We start from the raw sequence: 6,268 nt of genomic DNA, 5'->3' as shown, positions 1-6,268 counted from the left end.
ATGAGGCCCAGTGTAACTTCCTAAGCCTAACTTGAGTTTGATGAGGCCCAGTGTAACTTCCTAAGCCTAACTTGAGTTTGATGAGGCCCAGTGTAACTTCCTAAGGCTAACTTGAGTTTGATGAGGCCCAGTGAAACTTCCTAAGCCTAACTTGAGTTTGGAGAGGAGTGACTCAGACAGCCTGATCTAGGCCCGCCCCTGCCCAGCCACCTCTGAAGTGACAGGATATTATTGGCCCTTATTTCTCACTCCACCTCACCCCATCCCAAGACTTCTGTCCACTACCTCAGCCCTTTATAAGTTCCTGCCCTGATGCAATAAAGTGAGATCCTGCTTTGACAGTCTCCCAGCTCAGTGTGTGTTTCTCCTAGGTGGCCGGCAGTGGGGGGAGGGGGGGGAGTTCAGGTCTGGGTCATTTGACCCTCACCATCCTGCTCAGCCCCAGGGAGAGATCAGTGGGACTGGTTCTGTCTCAGCCCTGTCTTCTGGAGAACCCAGCAATGTTCCTTGCTGATTCCTTTGGACAATGATGAAGCTGAAAACTTGGGGAACTGAAATACTTACAAAGTAGTAAACCAAATCTGGCAAGTGTAGACATTAAACTGAAGTGTGTGTGAAGACAAAGATAAAATTACTCGAGAGATGGCGCTGCAAAGTACAGTGGTTGAATGCATGCTTAACATGAAATATATAAACACAAAGAGAGACACATGCATGTGCACATACACACACATGCATGCACGTGCACAAACATGCACACATTCACATAACACATCCACATACCCGTGCACGTACACACGCAGGCAAAAAGACACACAGGAAAGGGGAAGATAGGGTGAGGGAGAAGAGACTAACAAGAAGGGGAAGAAACACATGGGTCTCTCATATATGAATGTAGATTGGCATGTATGATATGAAGGAAGAAGGAAGTTAATTAGGAGACTAGTGGGGGAAGAGACAGATGTGAGGGAGGGTAATGCGCAAGGAACAAATCTATCCATGTATGAAAGCTGCAGAAGATTTCCTTTATTTTGAGCATTAACTAGCTAAAAAGCATCAATGATTAAAAAAAAAAAAAAAAAACCGAAAAACTGAAATGAAAACCAGCCAGACCTGGAGACACATGGCGGGAGAGGATGGCAGAAGGAACAGGAGTTCCATGCCCTTGCTGGTAACACAGCCAGTCCAAGGACAGCCAGGGCTACCTGAGACCCTGTCGGACCACAAGAGAAACCAATGGGCACAGTTTATTGCTATGTGATATTTTGTTTGTGTTCTAACAAATGAATCTTGCTTGGAGTCAGAGGGCAGAGCTAGCCACTAGTGAACCACAGAGGTCTGGAGGTCTGTACAGAGAAGAGTGCTGTGTGATAATGCTTTTGTACGCTGTAAAGATTTGTCACTCATATTGGTGTTAATAGAACACTGATTGGCCAGTAGTCAGGAAGGAAGCATAGGCAAGGAAACCAGACGAAGAGAATTCGGAAATGAGAAAAGGCAGAGACATAGTCCTCACCCAGAGGCAGTGGAAGCAACATGAGAATACTTCACTGAGAAAAGGTACCAAGCCTAAACAAGATAAGACTTAAGGGTTAACCCTTAAATTAAGGGTTAATTTAAATTTTAAGAGCTAGCTATTAATAATCCTGAGCTAGTAGGCCAAACCAGTTAAAATCAATATAATCCTCTGTGTGTTTAATTTGGCAGCTGGATCCACCCAATTCCTTAGCTTTTTGAGAGTCTAGCTTCATGGTGGAGGTACTAGTGGGAGCTACACTTATTGCCACAACTTCATGGAGTTCCTAGGTCCAAGCCAACACAAAGAAGCATGTTGCCACCTGCTCATAAACACCATTTAAGTGTTTGGTGGTAGTGCCTCTTAAAAGATATTTTATTATAAGTACTGCTGTATCAACCCAACTTATATATTTTAAAAATGCCGTTCCCCTCATTGTTTTGCAAGGAATTTGGTGTTTTCTAAGGCAGCTTCTTCAGTCTCAAGCCAGCTTGTAAAGTGATGAATATTGCCCAACAGGAAGTAGACTTTGCTTCCTGAGGTTAGTAGGGTGGAGGCAGAGGAGAACAGAGAACAGCACTTTCGTTTCCTAAGAAACAAAACCTTAGAAAGGTGGGGAAATTGAAAGGAAGCCAACCTCAGCCTTTTGCCTGGAATTGCATTACCTCACAGAGGCAAAATGGAGCTATGTCCTTCTCAAGCCTTAGGTCTGCATCCGCCAGTGTCTGACTCTTGCACTAATCAGGGCTTCTGGAGTCTTCTACTCTTTCAAAACCCCAACAATCTGGATTTTTTTTAAAACTCCCCAGGCAAGTTGTTTGTTCAAATTCCCTTGGAGATGGGAAACAGATTCAAATATAATTACGAAGAATTCAGCAAGTGAGGAGTTGGTGACTCTTTCCGCTCTGCCACAGCAGTGGCCTGGAGCACACTCACTCAGTTTCTCACACAGGCAGCCCCCTAACCTGTCCTGACAGTGAGAATCTAGGCTGCACTTGCACCAGCAGGGAGTTGAGAGAAGAATGGGGTTTGGGTTGAGCTTCAGAGACCAAACTATGCACCCCACAGAGTCCCTAGTGGTCTGGGCATTTTGTCCCCTGTGTATTCAAACCTGAGGTCTCTGAGCCCTGGAAGTGACAGAGCTTAAAGGGGATGGGTATGCCCAGTCTTTGTAAAATATGTATACACCACTCTCAAAACAAACAAACAAACAAACAAAATAAAACAAAGCCCCAAAAATAAAGAAACGGAAATTGCTTGTGTTTTCCTGAGATTACTCATTGAAGTAAAGAGCAAAAAAAAAAAAAAAAAAAAAAAAAAAAAAAAAAAAAAAAAAAAAAAAAAAAAAAAAAAGCAGTAGGAGGCTGTAAACTCAGAGCCACCAGCGTCTTTTCTTGCAGTGCTAAGGGGGATGCCCTCTGCCTGCACTGGTGCAGCAGCTGTTGCAGTTTAAAAAGTGGCATGCAAGAGAAGGTCGCCATGTGACAGAGCTCACATGGGGGTTTTTACTGGAGCAAAGGTAAGGGGGAGGGGAGAAAGGAGGAGACTGGCTTCTGGAGACAGGAGTGGTAGGAGAGGCAGAGAGAGAAAGAGGGAAAGAGGGAGAGACAGAGAGACAGACAGAGAGAGAGGCAGAGAGTTGGAGAGAGAGTGAGAAGGGCAAAGGCCGGCCTGCATCTTCAGAGGATCATCAGGAAAGAGAGAGAGGGAATGAGTGGAGCTTGTCTCTTAAAGGGGGCACCTAGCACATGCGCACAGACTATGTAATGACATAGGGGCCTAGAACGCTCGACTAGCCAGGGTACTGCCTGAGTGCATCCTGCCAGGTCCTCAGAAGGACAGTGCAGGTGCCTGAATGCTAACATTCCTACCTTTGTTTATTATAAAAAGTGAGTTAGGGATGGTAAGTGGGGACAGGGAATGAGGGCACCAAGTCTTTGAAACTGCTTCCTGCTGACATGTGGGGGTCAAAATCTTGGGAACCTAGAGTGGGGGTGCTGGCAATGATGTCCTGGAGTAGATGGCTGTTTCACTTCTGCCCACGCTCTGTGGAAACATCTGGCACTGCTTGGACCGGGGAAGATGTTGGCAGGACAGAAGATAAAAGTTAAGTTTAGAGAAAAAAAAGTTCTTTAGGTCCTGGTAATTGAGGGAGGGGACATCAAAAGACCAGGGAAGGGGTGGGGGTCGTGCTTATCTGGAGTGAATCTGACTGTTTGGGTGGATCCCAGTTGACTCCCTGGAAACTACTAGAATTCTGAGTTTGGGAAAAGATAAGTTTTACACACGTTAGGAACGGCAGCACACTCACACCAGAGATGATTTTCACCGAAAGCATTAACGCCCTTTCTTCTGTCCAGGAAACTGCGGTAGATGTTTGTAGCACAATGCAAAGGACCTGTTAAGTCTGTAGTTAGAAACCAACTAAGGGAATTTAAAGTCCTGAGCTTGTGGCTATGGTGGTAGTATGGTGTGTGGTTCTTCACCAGCGCTAGGTCACTAGCTTACCAGAATCCCATCCATTACTGTGAAGACTGTCAATTTTTGCAGTCTTAATGTTGTTCCTTTTGGAAACTACAGCTCCCAGATTCCTCCTGGATTACGGACACCTGCGCGCGGGCGCGGACAGGTGCAGGACATTTCTCCCAGATACCCTTGCGCTTCTTTTTAAAAAGCGAGCTCCCACGAGGTCTCGCTCTCTCTTGCCCCTTACCCTTGTGTGTCTTGCACACCTGTCCCTTATCGTGTCTCCCTCCCCCCCATTAAAGTGCACCCACGTGGGAGCCGCGTGTCTGTGTCTTCTCCTTTCGTGTGTGTTTTGTCTGTCCTGTGTCTACACACACACCCGCTTTAAAAGAATAATACTTAATATCACAGTAGCATAACGAGAGAGAGAAACGTGTTTCATTCTTTCAAACGTCTCAAATTGCTTTCTCTTCACTGGCACTTAGGCCTTTCATCCTCAGACCTTCATAACACGCATTCACACACCTTGAGTCACTTTCTTAGACCCTAAAACACTCTGAGATCCTCACATCTTAAGCTGTCTTACCCTCACAGAAACTTCACACCTCAAACACCATCTTTCTATCTAATTCACTAGGGCAGTCAGTGCAAAGTGAGCTCCTTTAAATAAAGGAATGGTAAAGGTTACATTGAAACATGTTTTGAGATTTCACTTTTCTTGAGTCTCGGAGCAAGGGGAACTGAGTCTGGATTTAGTATTAACTCTAGGAAAGTGAGGCCTGTGACCTGAATTTCACAGAGACCTGAGGAAGCAGCTGAAGCCGTGGTTGCTGCTGTTAAACTGACACAGCTACCAGTCCTCAAACGGCATCAGTGTTCTGAGAAGTGTAATGTTTACCTGAGTGGAGGGATTGAAAATGAGAGACTCTTACTTGCTGGCTACCTAGACAGCTACTCCCCAGGGTCCTCCATGCTAGTTGAGGGCAGAGGTTTCAGGGCAACATCAGTCTTCTGCTGTTAGGTCTAGGCCTGCTAGGTCACAGAAGGTCCAACAGGGACGAGGAATTTGATGGAGGACCAGCCTGCCTTTGTCTAGACAACAACTCAAGGCAGTCGACTCCCCAGTGTCCTGTTGCCCACACTCTGAAGAAGGTCTTGGCAGTAGTTGAGGTGAAAGGCAGTTTTTGCTCGGTGACTGGGGCCACTTTTACAGCATGTCCTGGACATGCCTCAGATGGCTGGTAGGTCGTAGTAAATGCCAGGGTAGTCTACCAAGCTTCACACGATGCCAATGTTATAATTTTAAAAGTGGCATGAGAAAGACACCATGCGATGGAGCTCACAAGGAGGTGTTTTTTTATTAGGAGAAAGGGATTGGGGGAAAGTGGGGAGAAGGGGAGAGACCAGCCCCTGGGGACAGGTGTGACAAAAGAGAAGAGGGAGTTGGGGAGGGGACAACATGAATGGGGGGAGAGACAGGGTGACAGGCAGAGAGGCAGAGATAGAGAGTGAGGGACACAAAGGCCTACCTGCCTGCCTCTTCAGAGTAGCAAGGGGAAGAAGGGAGAGGTAACATCTGGAGCTTGTCTCTTAAATGGGGGAAGGGGTGGCACAGGGCACAGAGACAATAGAGTGACTTAGTGGTCATAGGACCCTGGGCTGGCCAGGTTTCTGTCTGAAGGCTCCTGCAAGGTGCCCAAGGGCTAACAGAAGCCCTCTGCCGGCCCCTTCTTTCTCCCCAGGACACTCGCTGCTCTCTTCCTCCCATCCCTCCAGCACCTGCCCTTTGTGGCTCTGGAGCTCCTGCTAAGAGACCAGAAACAGTTCATTTCTTTTCTAAATTAAATTAGAATTTCTTTCATTTATTATATAGGAACAAATTCCCCTGAACCTCTACCCTCCCTTTGCCCTTCTCCTTCCATCTGGTCCCTGTGTTCTCCACACACTTTCACGTTTGTTTGCATTTTGTTTGTTCTTGTTCTTGTCTTCCTCCATTTGAGTGAGAATTACACAGAGCATGACAGTTCCCCGTCATACTTCCTGGAGTGACGCAATGCTCAAAGTCCCAGAGTAGAGCAGTTTAATTCAAAAAACTCGTCCACTTCGGGGCATCAAGTAACCACACCTTGGTTATATATTAGCCAGTTGCTCCCTAAGAGTTTATCAGGGGAGGTTTTTAGCCACCCAATGTATACTTCATTCATCTCTGGAAAGAGAAACAACTGGAAACCTATCACTGCTCTGGCTTTAGAAACTCAGCTCCCAGGACACTGAGTAAGTGAGCCA

This window comes from Alexandromys fortis, unplaced genomic scaffold (assembly GCF_014885135.2).
Source record: "Alexandromys fortis isolate MF-2015 unplaced genomic scaffold, M_Fortis_MF-2015_v1.1 scaffold_524, whole genome shotgun sequence".
In the NCBI taxonomy this organism is placed as follows: domain Eukaryota; kingdom Metazoa; phylum Chordata; class Mammalia; order Rodentia; family Cricetidae; genus Alexandromys; species Alexandromys fortis.
This window is presented reverse-complemented; position numbering follows the sequence as displayed.